General features: G+C 32.9%; 1 protein-coding gene and 1 long non-coding RNA gene across 2 annotated transcripts in view; one reads left to right on the top strand and one right to left on the bottom strand.

The window, feature by feature from the left end:
- The window catches only part of LOC115890336 (kinesin-like protein GA13060), a gene marked incomplete in the record, with an annotated part of 701789 nt that overhangs the window by 53228 nt on the left and 624405 nt on the right, over window positions 1–24156 (top strand).
- LOC115890339 lies at window positions 12345–12548 on the bottom strand. Its single transcript, XR_004051626.1, has 2 exons — window positions 12489–12548; window positions 12345–12427 (listed from the first exon to the last, which is right to left on the bottom strand). It is a non-coding gene; the product is annotated as an uncharacterized LOC115890339 (long non-coding RNA).

The raw sequence follows: 24156 nt of genomic DNA, 5'->3' as shown, positions 1-24156 counted from the left end.
CTTAGGGGTAGGTCGGGGTGGTTCAAAAAATACGTCATATGTATTCCCCCTCGATATTATAGAAACGGTATTTTTTATTTTTTTTATATCTTTTTTGGTTTAAGAATTATAACCATTGTAAGTTTTCAGTGGCCCACCCTGTATAATATACATACCTGAAGTAAACTGATTTTATGAAATTTATGAAAATTTTATTATGAAATTATTAAATGAAATTTTATTTCTTAAATTTATGAAATTCACTTAAAATTATTGCATTATAACTTATAACGTCAATGATTAGATGTCAAAAAATTTAGATACGTCAATTTGACTTACCTGATTCGTGTATCGGTACGTATCTGTACTTAACGGTACGTATTTGTAGTTACCTACTGTAGCGTATAGGATGTTTGTGTTAATAAATAATTATTATAACTTATCTATTTTTATTCGAATTATATATTTTTATAACAATTATTTTAATAATTACCAACATTTATTGACGACGTAAAATAAAACAACAAATTATTGAGTCTATATTTTTACACGTTTTGAATATCATTAGATCGGCACTGATAAAAACCGGAATTTAGGTCGATTACTTTAGGTCCCTGTCGTGGTCGATCTATGTTTTTTATATGCCCTTTCTTAATATTTTCATTCAAAGGATTTTTATATATTTTATAGGTTTGGTTTGACGATTCACTCCTATACATGTAAACGCCGACCCAAGGTTTCGCTTGCCAGCAGGGTATATTATCTGTCTGTTTAATTTAAAACTAGACATAATTCCTGTAATTTTATTGATTTAGTAAGTCGAAATTGTCTCATCTCTCGTCGGACCAATCTTCTGCAGCAACCTAAAAGCATTAAATGTCCGTTCTGCTAAACCGAAATCTCTATAAAATCCCTGTCCTGTGCGAGCCCTGGTTGGGCGACCTCCCTGTTTGTTCTACGGTAAAACGGGAATGTTTGTCATAAAGCTGTCAAATTACCGGCAACATTAAAATTTGTCATAACTCTTGTTACCAGCCATCGGAAGCCTTTGTCGGCACTTTTAATTGGAGCGCCAGAACGAGGGAGCGCACTCACACAGCTCTACAGAGCGTGTTGCCTTTACCGTAGTTGTAAAATATGTAAATAATATACCGTGTGAAGCAAAATTGTTGCACAAACGTTCAGTTCTGTATCGGGAAACCATTCTATAACTAATCTTAATTTAATTTTAATTCACACAAACATCCGATACGTTACTGGAGCAGGTAAGTCAATTGACGTATCTAAATTCTTTGATTTCTAATCTTAAACAAGAAGTAGTAAATAAAAGCAAAAATATAAGAAAAAAATATATACAGGGTCCGGCAATAGTGCGTCGGGCATCTGTAGCTCCTGGAATAAAAAAACTTGGGAGTTTTGTTTATAAGAAAAAAATATATACAGGGTCCGGCAATAGTGCGTCGGGCATCTGTAGCTCCTGGAATAAAAAAACTTGGGAGTTTTGTTTATGTCTAACACTCAACGTAAGAAGGTCAGTTTTGGCATACAGGTTGATTCTAAGGTGTAGAGGTTCGATAAGAAGGGATTTTTCGAAATTCCAGTTCCAAGAGGGTGAAACCACCCCTCAAATAATACAATATTTTTTATTTAAAAAACGGTCAAGTTTCCGAAAAAACGCTTAAACACGTATATTTTATTATGTTTTTTTTTACATATTTTAAGATTTTTTAAAAATGTATACAGGGTGTTTCGAAAAATCTGGTCATGAAAAATCACGATCCTGCTTAAAGCGCTTGACGTAAAAAGCTGATTTTTGGAAAGCAGATTGACTTTAGGGTGTAGAGGTTCTATAAGAAGGGATTTTTCGAAACTCGAATTCTAAGGGGGTGAAACTATCCCTCAAATATTAAAATATTTTTTATTTAAAAACCGTTGAGTTTTTCGGAAAAACTCTTAAAACACGTATATTTTATTTTGTTGTTTTACATATTTTAAGATTTTTTATACATTTATACAGGGTGTTTCATAAAATATGACCATTGAGTAATCACGATTCTGCTTAAACTGCTTGACGTTTAAAGCTGATTTTTGGCAAACGGATTGACTGTGGGGTGTAGAGGTTCGATAAGGAGGAGTTTCTCGAATCTCAAATTCCAAGAGGGTGAAAACACCCCTCAAATATTACAATATTTGTTATTTAAAAAACGGTTAGTCTTTCGGGAAAACGCTTGGACAAGCATAATTTATTTGGTTTTTTTACATATTTTGAAATTTTTTAAAAAACCATACAGGATGTTTCAAAAAGTTCGGTAATTTCTTAACCACGATTCTGCTAAACTGCTTGACGTAAAAAGCTTATTTTTGGCAAACGGATTTTTCGAAAGTCAAATTCCAACGAGATGAAACTACCCCTCAAATATTACCAAGTTATATATTAATACCGCCATATTGTTTTTTCTCATGCTGACATAAATGTGAGAAAATTTTATCCAGTTTGTATGTTAATGGAAATTCTTGCTTTGCTTTATCATCACCATTACAAATGATTAATTCGATGCGAACGAAGTCGCTGGTATACGCTAGTTATTTCATATGGCTCTCTCAACGGTAAAATACCAGAGAAAAATCATTGGGTGGCTTTGATAAAAATTTACCGTGGAAAATGCTATATGAAATTTAAAACCACGATTATCTACGAAACCATTAAAAATTTTGAAATACACTAAATACAAAAAATGTTAATTTTTTAATTCTCCATCTATTGAAAAAATAATATACAGGGTGTTCCATTTGAAAAATCGAAGAAATTTTTTTCTTAATCTTTTTATTCAAAGGTTTATCCAGACAGGATAGCAATATTCTGACACATAGTGTTCGGTGAAAGCTTATTTAATATAGTGATGATGTAAACAGCTCGATAACGGAAATTATGTATTATTTACGTGAAAATGAGCTCAAATCTATCAAATTACATTGTAGTTTCTTTTAAAATACCGAACCAAAAGAATTTTCCTTCTGGAGTTCAGTTGCAGCGGCATGCCGATACGATTTATATTCGTAATTAAGAAAAGCTTGTTTCGGTTGTTAGTGTTTGAGCGTTCGAAACCCGGATTATTTTCGTTAAAGGCCACGTTTCCGTGCTTTCAATCATTCTTTCCTCCTTCCTCACACTATTGTGCTTTCTAAGCCAGAAATAAACGGTCAACGTGTTGCTTTAATAGTTTTAATTAACGTGTCTAGTTTAATTCTGTTAGTATTTATGTTACTTTCATTAGATGCACATTAGTGTGCATTTATTATTCAGTAGAGGTAATACTTGATGTTTATAATAAGAGATAATTTTTCATTCGAACCACTAAAAGTACTTGGAAGAAAATTATAATAAATCGAAAGTTTATTAAGACTTTAACACCCTGTAGCTACGAAACAAAGCAAAATCGGACCTATGTTGATATGAAAAATAAATATTATAGATGGCACATGTTTTTTGAAACACCCTGTGTAAAACTTGGAAAATAAGTTGGTCATAATAATGCATTTATTTATTCACTATTCTAATAAACAATATGCATTCCTTCGGAAAGTCTCTATTTATTTATCTAGTAATGCTAAAACACTCTATTTGAAAGTCGATTAGAGAAAATAGTATGATTCATTGGCAAGCGATGTAAATATTTGTGATCAGGTAAAATTGTGATGTAAGAGGAGGCTTAGCTTGCCGGCGCGCGGCAGGTCAGTCAGTAGTAGACAGGCCGGCCGGCTGTGTAGTGTTGTGTTTTGTCACAGAGCTGACAAATGGGGGTTGCGAGTCTTTTGACTAACATAGTTGCAAGTCGTTTGACTGTAAGCCAACGGGGTCGTTGGACCACAGGAAGAAAACCTCTCGTGACGTCTTGCCTTCGAATTGGTCTTGAGAGTTTGAGGTCTCCATAATGTCTTCTCGATTGACGATGCGGCGTTGGGGTAGTGAGCTACCCCAATTAGCTTATTCGATTGGGATGCGAATCTGGGGCCTTATTCTGTAAGTATTTTACCGATCGATTCGGTAGAATTTCTTCGGTTGTGACGACATTTTCGATTCGGTAGCGCGTAAAGCTAGTCCGTAGCTCCAAACCGAACGGAAACCCTACCGAATCCTCGGTTCGCGTACCGAAAGCTCTAATCGTCTTGGTAACTAATAATAATTATTCTATTCAACAATACATTTGTCTGTCAGGGGTTTGACAGTTCCAAAAAAAGGCTAGAATTTGCGTGTTATTGCAAAGGTTTTATTTACGAAACACTCGGAAGTATAGTATTAATAAAAGAATAGATGTAAAGTGTTAAATAAAGTGAAAATTTGTGATGTTTGTCAGGGATATGAATCTAATCAGCGCAGAGGTTGGTGAACAGGCTAAGAAGAGCACCAAAGATATACATACTTTTGTTTTATCCTTTTTTATTATAACATGTATTTTATTTATATTGTGATTATTTATTAAGGGCTTTTTTAGTTTCGAATAAATACAATTAAGTTTTAACACAAGTTTTAATATAAAATAGTTCTAAAAAAGTTGTTCTAAACATTATATTAAACAAAATTGAATAAAAAATTTCACTCCTTCTCCAACCCACATCTTCACGACATCTTATAGCCTGAAAAGGAAAAATGAATTATTAATCATATATCATATAATCATATCTTTATGTAAAATGTATATTATACGCTTCTGTACACTATGCATATTTTAAAAGTATATTTGTTTATCAGATTCACATCTTCATAGTATTCGCAATGGCATGGCAGTTGCTGCATTCTCAACAGCAACTGCCTTGCCTTTCCTATATTGCCGAAGAAGATTCAACAGCGAGAATTAATATTAATTAATAATTAAATAAAGCGAAGCGAGACTTCTCTCTGCTGCATAGTCATACGGATTCCCTTCGGTGCCTAAAAGAATATTTAATATTACTTACTCCTTCTGGAAAATAGATCTTATTTACCTGTAAATCTGTCATCACTCACTTATCCTCAAACCTTTAGAAAAAGTTGAACAGAAGCGTATAAAAAGGTGATTTTGAACATATACAATATTTGAAAGCGTCACTGTCATTATCACGTCCTACTGTCATGCTCTAACCATGATTGTTTTTCAGTTGCTTCGAAACCGAACCGAACGGTTGCTGAACAGCGATACAGAATCGCAATGCGCGCTACTGAACGTAACATTCGACAACTCTATCGTTCGGTAGTGAACCGAATCGAATTTTCGGATCCGAAACCGAAAAAGATACAGAATAGGGTCCCTGTTTAGCGGCAGAATTGCGTCCGGGGGAAGCCCCTATACTATTTCAGGTGACACTAGCTAGTTGTTGAAGATTATTAACCAATAGATCCGAATAATATTTGAATTAGATGGAAGATATGAAATGTGATATATTGAATAGAATGTCAGTGATGTCAGTGGTTATGGGGCGGAGTACCCCCGGGTGAGTCTTACCATTTAATTATCAATTTTATCCAGATCAGTAAATGTTTCTTTTGTTATTTCATGTACAATGAGAGAGTGCTTGTCAATGAGTGGATATTTGAGGTGAATTTGCATTGTGAGACCCGGTTGAGTAAGCCCCAAAAGTAGCGATTTTACACCTGTATAGAAGGTATAATAACATACACTGCACTACAATATACCGTATGATCGAATAATAACGGCGTTCAGTTGGCTTGGAAATAATGACTGTTGACATTCCCCATATAATTTTACATATAAAATGGCAGCGATCTTTATTTCACACCGTTTTTTTTATTATATTGTATTACCACAGATAACTATTAGTATTATTTAATATAATATAATAATAATTTATGGAAAATTGGTAAATATATGGTACATTCCAGAATAAAGTAGAGGCGAACTTGAGAGTGGCGCTGTTTCGTATGATTTTTATTACTTTTCTTTAACTGGGTGTCCGAATGATATTTTAAATCGTTTGTAAAATCTCGCATTTAAATTAATACCGTTAAGCTACATCGAAAAGATAACGGAAAGCCGTGCCCGATCGGGAAAAAAGATAAGAGATTCCATGTCTCGTTCCTCTCTGATCGCTACGACTATACGACTAACTAAACAGCTATGTACAGTCAAGCCAGTGTGTTTTTAACCAACGAAATTCCAATTGATTAAAATACCATACAATCGAAAAAAAGCGGCGTTAAGTCATATTTTCTTTGCTTAATTTTTTCAGCTTCTCTAGGCATTTTTTGACCAACTTCGAATTCATGGTTACAGAGTTAATTGGTCTTAAGGCTGCTTTACTATCGGATACGATGGCTATTTCTTGTTTCCGATAGTTCCTATTTAAGATAAGTTGTACGCATCTTTCGATAGCGTAGATTCCTCCTATTCAGTAAGCCTTTCTCTATTTTCTATTATTTCTCTGAGATTCCTACTGTTTTCTCTAACAAACATTAGTTATACTACAAGACAGTGACAATAACAAACGACAGGTTCGGGTTCAGGGATGCCAACTAAATAATTTCTGTTCGGGTATATATCAAATTAAATTGGCTACACTTAGGGCATTTAGAAGGTTTTAGAATTGGGTAAAAGAAGTTAAAGCTTTCATTTTTTTTAAGCTGAGTAGTGATGTAAAATTTCCAGAAATATATTTTCGGAAATATTTCCTGATACATTGGAAATATATGGAAATATTGGAAATATATGAAATATTTTAAAAAATAAGAAAAACTGAAATATTTATTTATAAAAATCATAACAAAACATCGCAAAACACAAAATGCTTATACATAAACACAAATAAAGAGTTATTCTTCAAATTAAAAAATAAATTAAGGTTTAATTTGTACAAAAAAAAAATTTTGACACACTAGTCGAGCAAGAGGCATATCTTTATCGCTATCATCAGCATCACACTCAATAACATCTTCTTGCCAGTCTACTTCCTCAAAATCTTCAATAGTATCGGAAATAAAAATTGATCTATTGCCGTTTCCTATTTTCTTCAGCAAGTTTTCATTGTGGGATACATAGAGTAGCTTAGCGGCTCTATCATTAGTAAGCCTGTTTCTCTTTTTTGAATGAATATGACTATAAACGCTAAAACTGCGTTCCGTGGCAGCCGAAGATGCTGGCATCATCAACATTCGTGAAGCTACTTGTGATAATGAAGATGAAGAACACAGTCCTTTCCACCAGGAGACTGGGTTATCAAAACTACTTTTCCATATGAAGTTATTTCCAAATAAGTTGCCACTTCTATAACGGTAATCTGCTATTTCATCTATTATTTCTTGCTCCTTTATATTGAGTTTATTTTTTGATATATTAAGTATGCATTCTATGGCAGAAAGAATTTGGGTTTCATCAAGTTCAGGACCTTGTGATTGTAGATTTAATAATTCTGCAGCATAATGAATGGGTTTAATAGCAAATTTTTCTCTTTTGTCAACAAACTCCAACAATTCGGATTTTTCTTTGTCGTCAAGTGAGGACAATGCAAGATTACTCTGAATTACCCTTCTAATATCACAAAATGCTTTTACAGCAAAATGAATAGTGCTATAATCTCCTTCTACGATTTTTAAACATTTGCCAATAGGTTCAAAAATGGTAATTACGTTGGAAATTTGGGCCCAAATACTTCGTCCTCTAATATCCACTGCTTAACATTTTTATGAATCATTTGTGTTGCTTCTTGACTAACTGCAACTCCTTGTAAACTGAGCCTAGTATTGTATACACTTTTTAAATTGGTCAAAATTGAAGACCAGCGAGTTTTTACTACGCTACGACTTACGAGCTCGGGACTTCCCCGTACAAATGCGAGGTTGCAAATAAGTTGGTGAATCCTCAAACTCGATATATTCACCATATTATATGTTTGTAAAACTGTTCTATAGTAAGTTTAATGTTTATAGGGTTACAAAATATGAAAGGTATATTAATAAACATCGGGTTTGAATAGTTAATGACAAGATTTAAGTATTTTTTAAAATATTTGCAATATTCCCAATATTTCCAATATTTCCGAGACACGTTTGGAAATTTCCAATATTTCCATTTACAACACTAGTACTGAGTGAAAAAATATACATTTCCGTGACTTTTTACGTTAAAAATGTCTCTTGGTAAAAATCACTACGAGCAACCGTTTTCAAGATATTTACAATGGAAATAGTCAATACATGTCATTATTGACAAAAAATAAACACGTTGAGTAGATCATTAATTTAAATAATTAATTTGGGAACTTTTTATATTTTTAAATTAATCATAAATTTGTCTGCGAAAAAATGATGATAAAACAGTTTCTATTCAACTTTGGGCACAAAAACATTTCAGTTTAATAACTATTTAGTCAACATGTTTACCAAGAGCTTGTTTACGTAGAAAACGTCTTACATGTATATGTTTTTACTGAGTAGTTTTATACAGGTACGGACGAAAAGTTATTACTCTTCAAACCAGTTAAAAAATATGTAAATGGCGCCCCCTACAAGTAATGTAATAATAATATGACAGCTACTTAGCTGTCATATTAACATCAAAATCAAATTTCCAGCAATTCCCAGACACCAATTTTTATCTAAATATCGACGCTACTTCAGGAATTATTTGGAAAAAATCGAAATAAAAATGAAACTTGACCCTGTATCTCCGAAATTAAGCATCTAAGGATATACTGTTTGACCAGCGGATCTGAAGCTACGGAAGGAATGCGAGAAAAAAAAATCGATATTGCCACGTTTATCTATAAAATTGCAAAATTGCCAGACATGAACTATAAATTTAATATATTTTTATTATATATAATGTGTTTAGCATATATTCTGACGTATATTACTAAGGAATTTTAACGTAGTTCATATTGTTCGATATGTTTTATTTAATAACTTATTTCTTTCATTCTGTATAATCTGCTTATTATGAAAGTTGAAGATTTTTCAACGATATCATTGGCAAACCGGCATCGCCGCGCATGGTCGCCTATTCATCGAACATGATTGGCGAGAGTACGTCACAGGATTTGTTACCACGCGGTTGCCATGTCTTTTACGCCTTTCCTATTCGCTTGCTTTATGCCCAACTTCACGATCTCTTCTGAAAAGAGTAGGAATATTGAATACTATTGAAATATCCAGTGGCGGTGTCATTTTTTTGATCATTATTACTTTATTTCATTATTTTATACCGGTTATCCTAAACTTTATTCCTATATTTTTTGTATATTTGATAGTTCAGTTGTGTTTTATTGTTTTGTTATCTTGTTATAATGTTTTTCGTTCGTAGTTTTTAATTATTAATATCAAGTTTGATCGTATATTTGTGTTTTAAAATGAATAAATTTGTTAAGGGTAAGACACTACATAGTCAGACAAGAGAAATAATAGCTAATTTATATAAGTAAGTTAATAATAACGTGGAAGAAATATCATTTGGTTTATTTCCTTGTGTTCATAATAGGGTTTGCGATGAAGAAGCTACAGAGAGTTCGCTTAAGTTGCTGCTTAAACGTAAACTTGTTAAAAACACAGAAGTTAAAAAAAGGCTGAAAACTAACCCCGATAAAATGATATCCAGCTCTGGAAAGAAACGACCACGTGAAACTGCTGTCGAAAAGCTCGACGACTTTTTCGAAGTGGTCAGGAATTTGATAAATAGATTTTATCTCGAATTCAAACTCGTCCTCGCAATTAGAAAGCTTTTGCAAAAATTGCAGGAAGAATCGAATTTTCCTTTTGCAGGGAAACGCTTAGGGGGTTATTAAAATTAAATGAATTTTTTTGGCGTAAATGTCAAAATAACAGATAAATATTAATGGAGCGGCCCATTATATTGCAGAGAGAGATATAAATATATACGCGAAATTCGAAAATATAGCCAAGTATTATCTATTTGGATGAAACATATGGGTAGACAATGACCTAACCTTTAAAAACTGCTGGCGGAGCGATACAATATCTGGTGTAATAGGCAATATTGGATCTACTGGTGAGTAAAATTATATGTTTGCGCTTCCAAAGTTAACTATTTTCAAGATTTTTTTGCTGGAAATAGTTATATCTATAATTATGTATTATAGAAAAAAATATAGTTAGTACAGATATATAAATAAATATACCTCAAGACTCAGTCTTGATCATCTGCTGAAGGCAGACATGGTTAGCGAAACATGCGTCCAGTGTAAAATTAAAAGTGTTTTGGTGTATTGTACTGATTTAGTGTTTTATTTTGCTGTGTAACACCAAAGGTTCCAACCCCCAGCTGTAATTATTTCTTCTATTACATTAACAACACAATAATAAAATGATTCAAAATATTTAAGGGAGCTTTAATAAAAGCTTTTAGTGTTTATCTACTAACTCAACAGTAACGATTCAAACAGCATAAAGTTTTTTGAAAAACTCAGATTAATACTGAGTATTATATTTATGATACACATTATTTTCATATAACACCGTACGCCCATGCCTATTTTATGAATGAAATTGGGCGTGTTTTGTTTACAACTGCATTCCCCTGCCGATACCCAGTAGCGACAGATCCGTTGGTCACACTATCATTTATACGATTTTTTACTTATTTTTATGTGCAGAATCTGCTGCCCAAGTTTCGGAATACAGTTCGGACCACCCTGTATAATTTTAGATTATCCAACGATGGATGACAGTTATAGTTATTATATCTTTATTTTTTAATTCAAAATTAGAACGCCATTTTAAACTCTCAAACCATACTTAATTTGTATTTTTCTATAACCACCCACAAAACACCCAACCAGACGCAATTAAATATATAAATTTTAATTAGAGACCATTAAAATGAAAAATACAAAAGCCGGCGCGCCATTTCAAAAAAAGTGATATATCGCATATATAATAAACCGTGTCAGTAATTAACACATTAATTAAAACTTTCATTCACAAAAAGCCCGGTTTAATTTGATTGCCAATTTAATATCCACGACATAACTCTAAACGATCCTATAAATAGACGGAGGAAAATAAATATTTTTGTTTGACAGCACAAACGGACATAAAATATAATTATTATTGTGCTGCGTGGGATGTTTTTATTGATTAATTAAAACGGAACAAAATAATAACCTAAAAACACCGACCAGATAGTGCATAAGGTTTGCTTCGCATGGCGTTTTATTGCAGCATCTGAATTTTTAAAAAGTTAACTTTGAAATTCATCTAGGTTTTTTGTTTTTTTAGGGTTCCGTACCCAAAGGGTAAAAACGGGAACCCTATTACTAAGACTTCGCTATCCGTCCGTCCGTCTGTCACAAAGGTCTATCTTATAAACCGTTATAGCTAGACAGTTGAAATTTTCACAGATAATGTATCTATGTTGCCGGTATAAGAACAAATACTAAAAACAGAATTAAATAAATGTTTATAAATAAAAAAGTACTTTCACTAAACATTATCTTTTAAGTAAGAATTTTATATGAATCTTTCAAGTCCTCGGTGGCCGCGTGGTTTAAAGCGTTAGGACCAAGGATATTTAAACTCAAAAACAAGAGATACAATTGTTTACCTTTTTCCTTCATCGGCCATTATTCTATCCTTATTTTCGCATCTCTCTTACACCGAAAACATTTGCCAGATTTACCTGTATATTGGTATTAGTATTCGATTAAATACCACAACCTATATATTTCTATAATATATCGAGTACATTAATTTGCTAACGTCAATTTTTTCATTTAATGCTTAACTATTTTAAATTTTATAATGGAATAAAAATATCATGATCGTGTTTCTTTTAATAATAAAAAGCAGTTTGGCAACGTCAGTTTTTGAAATATGCCGGCGTAGTCATAGAGAAAGTTAATAGTTTAGAGAGTGGTGAATCGCGTGGTAAAATGTTGGGAGATTGCGCTTTTGGCGCCCTCTACTTGGCTACAGGAACGAACTATGAAAGAGCGGGAGATTTAAATTGTTATTATACTTATTATTTTTAAGGCAATTAAAACTAAGAGCGCCCTTAACCAAAAACAGTGAAATAAATGGAGATACCTACTGAAATTTTATATTATCCTGATATTAAAGGATATAAATACAGCATTTATAATCCTTTTACACCTTTTTATTCAAAGTCTTACACGCTAATATAAAATTTGACTATCTCCATTTATTTCACTATTTTTGGTTAAGGGCACTCTTAATTTTAATTTTCCTTTTTTTATGGGAAGAACAATTAATTGGGAATGGAAAGAATGACCAATTATTGTATTTTGTATTAATTTATAATACCCCTATTCTACCAAATATCTAGCTACATTGTACTTACAGTTAAATAGCTACATTGTACTAGTTATATACATATTTACTGTTTTATGATGGCTATTATTTCTTTTCATCGTGCTATCAATTGATTCGCTCCGACTTGAGTACTATACCTCGAGATGGCTCCAGGAATTATTTACCTTTACAGGCCTAGAATATGAAGATTCACAGTAGAATTTTTGGTTTTACTGCCTATTAGAAACAAACCTACCCCCCTACATCAAGGGACATACAATTATGCCTTGTTCTCGGCCATGATATTCCTTCCATTCTATATCCAACATCCAACTTAGCAGACCTTCTGGTTCACAACAGGGCCTAGACTGGCCGGATGATATTTTAACAGAATAGCCCTTGATATCTCTTTCACACTTTCATTTAATAATTAAATAGGAGGGCTGGATGGTAAATTTCTAGAAAGAATAGCCTGTGAAATAAAAACTTCTGCATGGACATTACCTTTCTTACCTTTGTCTGCTATTTTTTAATAAAAAACAACTGTTTAGTTTGCACAAAAATAAAATTAACAATCAAAAATTTCTTAAAAAATGATCAAGCCTTGTACTACGCCGCGTGCCGCTTTTTGAACAAACAACAAACAAAAGAATGAGGTTAGAGGCGTTGCCAATGTCAATTTTCTAAACTACCCAAAAATCTAAATAAAATTCGCCAATTTGGGGAGAAAAATGTCCCGATTCACCAAAAATTCCCCATATGATTATTTTAACAAAAAAAAAATAATTTTAATAAAAATACAATATTTATTATATATATGTTAGAGAGATTAAACTGTAAATTACCTCCTTGTTTTTTAATCCCTTCCCTAGTAGTCATTAAATAATTTGAGGTCACTAAATTTTCTTTCAACTGAAGCATTTGCAAAGGGAAGCACAAGTAAAAAGCAGATTATAATTTTTAAGTTGGGAAAGATATATCGTCCCGCTCCGTTTTTAAAGCTAAAAATTTTACGCCATTTTCAATCAGCAATAAAATGTTGAAACTCCTCTTATTTTCGCCCCCTATTCCTAATCGGCTCCGGATTCCCCAAAATTTGGGGAATTCCCCACAAATTGGCAACGCTGGAGGTTAGCGTGTTCTTTCTGAATATGCTAAGACTAACGGACTAGTGTCGAAACACAGATAGCTAGATGGACGTATTTCGGCCGTTGCGTCGATGCGCTACAGGAAAATTTGCCTGCGCGTAGTATGTCTTCTGGCAGTCTTTTAATTTTTCTGTTTGTCTATGGCTCGCACCGCTCGCTCTCGCCAATACCTATTCAATGCGCTTTTACGCTGCAATGACGTTGGAGCCGTAGTAAGGCAGGTTCGAATCCTAGTCAAGGCGACTTTTCTTAATCGTTTTTTTTTTAATTTTTACATCTTTTTACTTTTTACATATTTATTATTGTTTAATACAATTTTTAGTAATGTGTTTCTTCATTCTTGTTTAAATTACTTATACGCGCATTCAAAATTTCAACTAAATCGGAAAAAAAGTTTATAATAATATAGTGTCTAATGTTGTATAGATAATGAATCAATTTTTTTAATATTGTAATTTGTTTAAACATATCGTTATTAATATTATCATTTTTTCTGGTAGATTTTTCCAAATGTTTTTAATTTGTTCAAAAAATGTTTGACTTGCCTTATAAATTGATTGTCATTCCCCAGCCTTCTTTGACGTCGATTTTTCGATCATATACGGTATTATTTCGGAGTTATACTAGTCGCAATTTCATATTGGCCAGTGTTAAATATAAATAAATAGATCCATTAAATGCGTTATTACGGCTCTAATTTTAACGCGACCTTAATTGAATAGTATGAAACGAAAATAAACTACTCCCCAGCGCAATGTTATTATAGATATATTTGTTGATGATAATTCAATAATATCAGGCTTTCAATTAAACTATAATTAAACTAAACGCTCAACAGTTTAATCCATTAAATACAAACACTCGCTTATTACTGTTATTAGTTTTTCGAAATTTAGATTAATTGATATTCTTGTTTATATACAGTGAAGGCAGAGAGTCTTATAGATGTAGATTAGAAGTTAATCACCTTATAGATCTATTGTGTCCCCCTTTCTTGAGTTATAACTCATTATACAGTGTCAGGTCTTTGAGAAAAAAATTGCTCATGATTAAACATCAACAAAAAAGTCGTTTACCGCATATAGGGCTTCTCTCCAGTAAGCATGATTTCAGAGCTTTGCGAAATGCGGGAGAGAATGAAAGCGACTTGATATTCAAAGGCAGATGATTGTACATTTTTTTGGCATTGTACAGGGTGGGTCAAATTCGACGCTTTTAAATGGAAACACCCTTTTCTATAGGAGATAGACGAAAACTAATATCGGTGTCTGGAGCTCAATTTTTGTCAAAAACATGATGGTGAAAACCACATATCGATATCTGTTACCGTTTCGGAGTTACGGGGTGTTTTTCAAAAAGGTGCATTTTTAATAAATCGCTGTAACTTTTATTTGCTATGGAAAATTTTGTATTTTATGAAAACATTTCCAAAGCACCTTTTTACGTACAATTTAATGGTTTAAGAATATTTTTTCTTAATTAATAATTTAATAATTATCAACAGAAAATTTGATTTTTTATATGGGACACCCTGTATATTTTTAATTTATTCAAAAAAATTTAAAATTACCTTTCCAAAAATATGACACATTTGATATTTTGCTCGATTCCTCTCTATAAAAATTCGCCCTCTTTAAATGAGTACGCTTTGAACGGCACCGGCTGTAATGCAAAAAAATCTAGCTGTGAAACGAAAATAATATTTGCTATGAGAGATGCAGAATTTTATAACTATTTAATAGCTATTTATGTAACTAGTACCTAAAATGATGTTTTTTAGGACGAATTATTACTGTTTGCGGACGAGGCGTTAGCCGAGTCCGAAATAGTAGATGAGTCCTAAAAAACATAATTTAGGTACGTGTTACATACACTATTTTTTGTCATACGCTTTACAGTTTTTAGAACGCATATTTGCAAATTTTCCATATTTGAAATTATAATGTTTGAAAAAAGTTAAGGATAAATTCATATCTTAGTAACGAGTTTGTTTATTTCATCGCATTTTGACATGTCAATCGAAATTTGTCACAAAATCACACAAATTCATCAACACTTTTAAAATGTTCCATCCCGAACATATTGCTAATAAGGCCAAAGAAATCGTGTTGGATTTACTTCCTGAGAAGTCTGCAGTTACTTACCAGAAAGAACATGATGTTTTTAATGAATGGAAAGACAAAAATGGCGTATTCGTTGTAAATGAAGATGTATTATAAATTATTTCCACGAAAAAAGTAAGTACCTAGGTACCTATTTAAAAGAGCAGTTTTAAATTAAAATATTCTTAAATTACAGTCACAAACATTCAAACCATCGTCAATTTGGTCGAAATATTCCATGCTGAGAGCAGTGTTAGTGTTAAAGAAGATATTTATATTGGACAAATTTCCAAAACTTATTGCTTTTTTGAAGAGGAATTCGGTTGGTTACGAGCCTAAAAAGTCTAAAGTTTTGTCCATAAAAGAGATCGGTGATTTTTGGCCACGGCTAGTGATGAAACTTTTTTACTTACTAAGGTAAGTTTGAGATAATGATTTTTAAAATATATAGATGGTTTCTTATTCCATTGTATTTGATTTTTAGGTAGCTTTTGTCATTGGCCTTTGTGGAGCATGGAATATTATAGCACCAGGCCTCTACGAGTGCAAGACATCATATAAAAAGACAACAGCTGCCTTTAGTTACCCTTGCGGATACAAAAACTAATATCAAAAGAGTGTTTCAGGTGGTGAACGAAGGGAACGCTGTCAATCCAGTTGAGTTGTATAGTAAATATGCTTGTCTTAGGCCAAAAAATGTACCACATGATTATGTCTTGTTTGTGACTGTAATTTAAGAATATTTTAATTTAAAAGTTCTTTTAAATAGGTACCTAGGTACTTACTTTTAAACAAATAACTTAGCTTTTGATATTGTTAGTATTTAATAATTTAATTATAAATATATGTATAATTTTATGTGATTTTGTGATAAATTTCGAATGACAAAATAAAACAACCAAATAAATTTAGAATTTGTAGACATTTTTAGTCCATAAAGGCTGCCATGACGACCTTTACGGCCTAGGCCGAAAAGGAAACATTTTACGGACTGAAATGAGTCCGTAAAATAGCTGTTTTTGGGAGCGTATGACAAAAATATATTTAACCAACATCAACATTTAAACTATAAGTTCAATAACAATAAAAAAATAAATAGCAAACCAAGACATGAAAATTTGCTACAGGTGTTCGACGTATCGATCGTCTTCTGTTATAGACATAGGGGAAGCTTGAATATTTCTCGCGGAATTTTTCAATTCAGTGGGGGGTGAAAGATACCCTCTCATAACTGCTATTTCTAATTTGTCTAGATTATACGGAAGAATAAGAAACCTTTATTCTTCCGCAAATATATCCATAGGATTAGATCCATGGGCACTAAGTCAGGCGGCCTCGACGGACAACGGCTGGAATCTTGGATAGCTATTCATTTATTCTTGAAATTGGATGCAAAAATTTGCCGGTAACTCCAGCGTCCAGAGGCGTCGTCTTGCTAGAAAAATATGTTTTCGAGTTCCATTAATGGCATATATATCATCAATAAGGGGTCCAAAGCCTACTAGTTAAAAGTGGCGAACTTTTAAAAATTCTGTATTTTTGGAAAGGTAATTTTAAATTCTTTTCAGTTAATTAAAAATATAGAGGGTGTCCCAAATAAAAAATCAATTTTTCTGTTAATAACTCTAAATATTAATTTAAAAAATTATACTTAAACCATTAAATTCTACGTAAAAGGGTGATTGAACAGCTGCCATAGAAATACAAAATTTTCCATAGCAAAAAAGTTACAGCGATTTCTTAAAATGCACATTTTTGAAAAACACCCCGTAACTCCGGAAACGGTAACAGATATTGATGTGCGGTTTCACCATCATGTTTTGATGAAAATTGAGCTCCAGACACCGATATTAGTTTTCGTCTATCTCCTATAGAAAAGGGTGTTTCCATTTAAAAGCGTCGAATTTGACCCACCCTGTACAGTATTGAGCCTTTAACTAGTTCTGAGATCGGGGTTGGTAGATAAAGATCGTGCTCCGCATTCCTAAGTGGATAGTTGTGAGATGGCCTTTCGGGAATAGCAGATATGTGCTTGCGGATTAAGCTAACGGATTCAAAAATGAATAAAGAAGGAAGAGTCAGTATCTTGAAAATTTTAAAGAAATTCTGGCAGTGAGTTCTACTATTCAGTCCCAATAAATATCGAATTGCTCTCTTTTGATGTTTGAAAATATGATCACATTTTGTTGCGCAGCGAGTACCCTAGAATGGAAGGGCATAACGAAGATGTGACTCAAAAAGGGCACAATAGACTATTCTAGAGGTTGATAGTTAAGTTCCTTAGAAATTGATCTTAGCCCAAAACAGGCAGCGCTTAGTTTCTTTGATAAAGCTTTGATGTGCAAGTCTCATTTTAACGAGTTTTCTACAACAAGTTCTAAGAATTCCACGACATCAATGGTGTATATGGAAATATGACAAATATATACAAGTATGATCAAAATTGGCTTTAGCAGTAATATTATTAGAGTCAATTTATTCATAATTATGACACAATTAATGGAATATTCTATCCGAATTAAACCATTAAAACTTATTTTCCGGAATATTTGAGAACTAAAAAACAACGAAACAAACCTTTGAAAAACGAACAATGTAAAATTTCTGAACTATAGACGGGAAAAAGGGTACAAAGCATATCAAATTTCCTGCATTTCTTGGAAGATAATACGATAGGAAAACAGAAGAGTTTGAAAGAATTTCCAGATAAATTAGGGGAAAGAATATTTTTTCTTGAGTTTGGTTAATAATACTGTTAAAATCTGTTTATTTCTCTTCTGTATTGCTTATTTTTTACATAGTTAATAGTAATTTGTTTTATATAAATACTGTTTTCTTTGTTCTTTGTGTTTTTTGTCTCCGACGAGGAAGAGATATACTTCCCGAAACGTTAAGCATTTTTTTGTCCGTTAGGCAAATTTGTTTATTATACAATTAATTTTGTAAAGATAGTGTAACGTTTTTAGTTCGTTACATGTCTTTTTTATATATAATATATGATGTCTGGCCTATCATCCCCGGATTCCCTCTCATTCAGGCCGGATAGTTTATTTGACGCGTAATTTTTACGTTCCTTAATCGCCAACCCTGTTATCGTTCAACACAACCCTGTTATTGCTCCGAGGAGGCGCTGTCAACAACGCTTCTGTCAACTCTCTCGGTAAGCTAACCTCACTTTGTTTTGACGCTCTGTTGTATCCTTGCTTTTAGAAATGGTGATTATTTAAGTCTTGCTGTATAATTTGAATCAGCTGCTATTTCGAGGTTACAGGTAAAGATGAGTTATTACCTTTATAGATTGATTTATTATTATTGAATATTTTTAGGGTAGAGTTATGGATGTCCCAACTTGTATTTGTGTTTTGCTGGCACGTTGGCGTCCCTTTTCTTTTTTGTCCTCCAGAATGTCACATGGAAGAAAGGACAGGTTGTTTATTATTTATTGAGCCCTCGGAAGTATCTCGAGGTAGGTTTATTTGTTTATTGTGACCTGGTTTGGTTTTAAACAAGAGCCATATTTTTAGGGTTCAAGGTACGGACGTTCAAGGTGTTTGGGACTGTTCCAAGGTACGTGTAGTGTCTTATGTACAGAAATTATTCATGTACGGATGTTCTGTGGACGAGTGTCCCAGTAAGAACGATTTTTTTACATATAAGTGCCACAGCGTGGATGTAGCTCGAGTCCCATGCTGCTTCGTTCCCAGCTATAAGCCAGTTAGTTACGGCTGTATCAAGTCACGGTGTCCTCATTCTGGCCCCTTTTGGTTGTGTTGGATGGCTGAGTACAGAGATGTGAGACCACCTCACGCTGTTACTGTTTAAAGCAGGATTGTATAAAGAACAGCTAAGTGTAGAGGTTCTGGTTTTGTAATAACATTCAAAAACTTTTACAGTCTTAAACAATAACGTACATCTTAAGTAATATCGTACAGACTATGTTCAGTGGTTGGATTGTTTAAAGAATTATTCATGTCGATATAATCTTTTTAAAATATAATTTAGATCTGGTTTCATTGCGTTTATGGCCCTTTGTAATGGTATTACTTTTATAGATATTATTGCACTATTTTAATAGATGGATAATCAAACATAGATTCTAGAATCTACAGGTTGTAACACCTTCGATTTAGCATCATATGGAATATATCAAATTAATTAAAAGTAATGCTACATTTCATATTTTCTCTTAAACTTTGCATGTCCTGTATTTTATCGTAGTTGTTTTCATTGATATTTAGTAAGACTCTTACCACCACTTTCTTTGACATACAACCACTATATATTTATTAGGTTCTACAAAGTCATGTATCAGCAAAGAACGTCATGAATAAATATAGTCACTAGTGGTCAGAGGGAATGGAGTCCAGTTGGCTATGAAATGAAGATCGCTGTCATTTTATATATAAAATTATATGGAAAATGTCATCGATGTTCATTTCCAAGCCAACTGGACTCCGTTTTTTTTCGATCATACGGTATTATACAACTGTGTTTTCTTTCTCTGTACATGCCTGGCGCCCAATATCTATATATCTTTTATTAATTAATACTGATTAATTTTCTCTCTAGTGAAATATCTTATCCACGACTGCTCTCCGATGAAAAGCTGCCGTTCGCATTGGTAGTGGTTTAAAAAAACGCTACAATAGCTTATAGTATACAAAACTTTCATAAGTAAATCATTTTTACAGCAAAAATAAACATATTTATACCTTTTTAACCCCGCTGAAAACTCTTTTGTGTTCAAAAAGTAATTTCAGAACAACACAAAACTATTCCGACGATATTCTTCCATCTTATTATCCTTTATAGCGAGTGCAACTAACTTAAATATGAATAAAGTTTAAAACGCGAAAATAAGGGAAACAAGCTGTTCCATTTTCCCTGTTTATGTGCCCTTTTTCTTTGTTATTCGTTTGAAAAATCATGCTGTTTAGGCCTGGAGCGGTGTGTGTTTCTGTGTGATTATTTGTTCAAGCTTTGGATGTGTTTCAGAAAACATTAACATAAAACGACCGAAATTTTTTAAAATAATATCGATTATTGATTTTTCTTTATTTTTTTTTGTGGATGGTAATTTTTGAACAAAATACAGAACAAAATACAGGGTGGTCCGAACTGTATTCCGGAAGGTCTATTGTGTCCTACTTTCTTGAGTTATAACTCATCATACAAGGTTCTACTTGATACTTTTTGACTGGCAGGTAAAACGTTGCATCTAGACGGACGTTAACAAAAATCGAAGGAACCAACAAATCCACAGATCCCGAAGCCTAATTTTTAAAATATTAACGAACTCGGACCCCAATTGCGTTCCCTGTTCCCTAATTTTACGAGGGAACTCCCACAGTTAAACCCCGGGCCGGAAATGAAGAAATTAAAGTCGAGAGTTGATGGCGTTACGGACTTCATAAAATCGAAACTAATCACTTTAGTTCGGGAGAGTATGGTGGATTCGTTTCGGCTTTATATCGGCACCATCAGAAAACGGATTTTTTACGATTCTCTCAAGGCAGGAAACACGTGTTTTATCAGTTTAAACGAATTTGAATTGTCGGCTTTTTTGTGATATTCTTTCTAATACAAATTTGGGGTGATAATCTCGGCGCTAGCCGACATAATATGAGTTATATTTTTTTGTTGATTAACTATGAGAAGTCTATAACTTTTATCCTCTGCGAAAAATTTCAATAACGGGTTGGTAGCACTCCTTCATAACTAGTTATGAATTTTTTCTAATATAGAAAAATCCACTAACTGGATCAGAATTGTTCTGCTTCCCAAATGGAAACCCACTTAAAGCGGAACTGAAGAACCTTGAAGATTCCTTCTGTAACCTGGAATGGGAATCCCCCAACAGTCTAAGACACTCGAAGAAATTCTTACTTACGACCGAGAAAAATCAAAGATTTTCCTTGATTTAAGTAAGAACAATCTTCGGATTGTGACAAGATTTCTTGTCTTGCCGATCCATAATGTCAATGACTTAAAAAGTTACACCCTCACATGTCATTCCTCCCCCCACTACGATTTATCTCATACTAATATATAAAAATCCTTAAGTGATCGACTCACTGATTAATCACGATCCTGCTTAAAACCACTCAACGTAAGAAGCCTCAATTTTGGCATACAGGTTGATTCTAGGGTGTAGAGTGTTCGATAAGAAGGGATTTCTTTGAAATTCTCCCAGTTCCAAGGGGGTGAAATCACCCCGCAAATATTACAATATTTTCTATTTAAAAAACGGTCAAGTTGCCGAAAAAGCTTAAACACGTATATTTTATTTTGTTTATTTACATATTTTAAGATTTTTTAAAAATGTATACAGGGTGCTTCCTGAAAAACGTCACTGATTAATCACGATCCCAAAGAATCTTCGTTCCCAGAAGATATTAAGTCATGGTTTTATTGGTTGAAATGCGTAGAGAAACCTGACTAACAATCAGGTTTCTACGCATTTTAACCAATGAGAAACGTGCTGACTAGTTAGGGATACTTCTGGGAACAGACCTTAAAGCGCTTGACGTAAAAAGCTGATTTTTGGAAAACGGATTGACTTTAGGGTGTAGAGGTTCGATAAGAAGGGATTTTTCGAAATTCCAGTTCCAAGAGGGTGAAACCACCCCTCAAATATTACAATATTTTTTATTTAAAAAACGGTCAAGTTTCCTCGAGAAAAACTCTTAAAAACACGTATATTTTATTTTGTTGTTTCCACATATTTTAAGATTTTTTGGAAAATTTCTACAGGGTGTTTTAATAAAATATGACTTCATTGAGTAATCAGACTCTGCTTAAACAGCTTGACGTTTAAAGCTGATTTTTGGCAACAGAATGACTGTGGGTGTAGAGGTTCGGGATAAGGAGGGGTTTCTCGAATTCAAATTCCAAGAGGGTGCAAAACGCCCCTCAAATATTACAATATTTGTTATTTAAAAAACGGTTAGTCTTTCGGGAAAACGCTTGGACACGCATAATTTATTTTTTTTACATATTTTGAAATTTTTTAAAAAATCATACAGGGTGTTCCAAAAAGTTGGGTAATTGATTAACCACGATTCTGCTTGACATAAAAAGCTTCCTCACCATTACAAATGATTAATTCGACGCGAACGAAGTCGCGGGTTTTAGATAAAATTAATCAAATAACTTTCCAACAAATATAATTTCTATAGGTTCATAATATTTTAAACTACTCCCAATAAACACAACAAGATGACATAGTCAAATAATTATAATTATATACAATGAGGAACGACTGTCTATATACCTCATATCTCAAACGTTACATAAGTTAAACTGTCAGATTCTATCAACAGTTTGCATTGACCGGACCCGGTTATATGTATAATTTCGGTCTTCACTTTGTGCAAATTTGCATTCCTAATATCCCTGTATTGATAGAAGCATTGAGGTTCAGCTTGTTATAGGTTTAAGCCCAGTGCAGCCGGTTTCTATCACAGAGTAATATTCTATTTGCTTACTCGCATATTGAAACTGCTACCGCTACAGAGCAGATTTATAAATAAATGAAAATACTGTATTTTATAGGCCAATATATTTTGTTCTAGTGATTGGGCCGATTTTGATGATTTTTAAGGCAATTCCACGTACTTTAGGCTACTTGAAGGAATTACTGAACGCAAATGGTCTCGACAACAAAACTGTGATTGAATATATTGAGCTTACATCGTTATGTATGAAACAAAATTGTTTTCAATTTAATAATAACTTTTTTGAACAGCGGGAAGGTACAGCAATGGGTAATCCATTGTCTCCATTTTTGGCTAATTTATTCATGAGCAGGTTTGAAGTGGAGGCTAAGAATCAGTTTGAGTATTTTCCAAGAGTATGTTTTAGGTATGTGGATGATAGTTTTGCTGTTTTTGGACACAATATCTGCCAGACACCCTCATGTGATAATTTTATTTCTGAAGTTAATCGTTTTCCTTCCATTAAATTTACACATGAAATGGAGAACAACGACAGATTACCATTTAGATGTATTAGAAGTTTATGCCAGGAAATACTAATAATTGCTCTGAATTTGATATCTATAGGAAAAATACTACCACACGCAGATACATTCCTAATGAATCATATCATAGTATGGAACATAAAATGGCTAGTTTAAATTTCTTAGTTCATAGATTACTTAGTTTTCCACTTTCCAACGAAAGATATGAAATAGAACGAGATTACATTAGGAATGTTCACCAGTTAATAATAAAATAATTAGAAAACGTAGGTATAGGTTAATGATTTCTGAAAATTCGACTTTTCAAGTGGAGATACGTCAAAATATTTTTCAATACCGTTTGATAGACAGTTATCCCGTGGTCTAAAAGGAATTTTTAAGAATGTCAATTATAAACTTGTGTATAGTGCTGATAATAAATTACAACAATTATTATATCCAAAGGATAAAAAATACCTCTACTGGAAAGGTCGGTATTTATGAAATTTCTTGTAAGATTGTAATCAGAAATATGTTGGGCAAACTAGAAGATCAACATAACTGTATTTGAAGAACATTTAGCTCAGATAAGTATTATGGTAGACCGATAAATCTTGCGTTGCCGAACATATTGTTGATAAAGAACATTGTATAGATCTTAATAACTTAAAATTAATTAAACAAGTCTCAAATTACAGGCAATTAGATGCATAT

This window comes from Sitophilus oryzae, unplaced genomic scaffold (genome assembly GCF_002938485.1).
Source record: "Sitophilus oryzae breed Bouriz unplaced genomic scaffold, Soryzae_2.0 scaffold_863_pilon_pilon, whole genome shotgun sequence".
NCBI classification, from domain to species: Eukaryota; Metazoa; Arthropoda; class Insecta; order Coleoptera; family Curculionidae; genus Sitophilus; species Sitophilus oryzae.
Note: the sequence above shows the minus strand (reverse complement) of the source record. Positions and strands in the feature narration are given on the sequence as shown.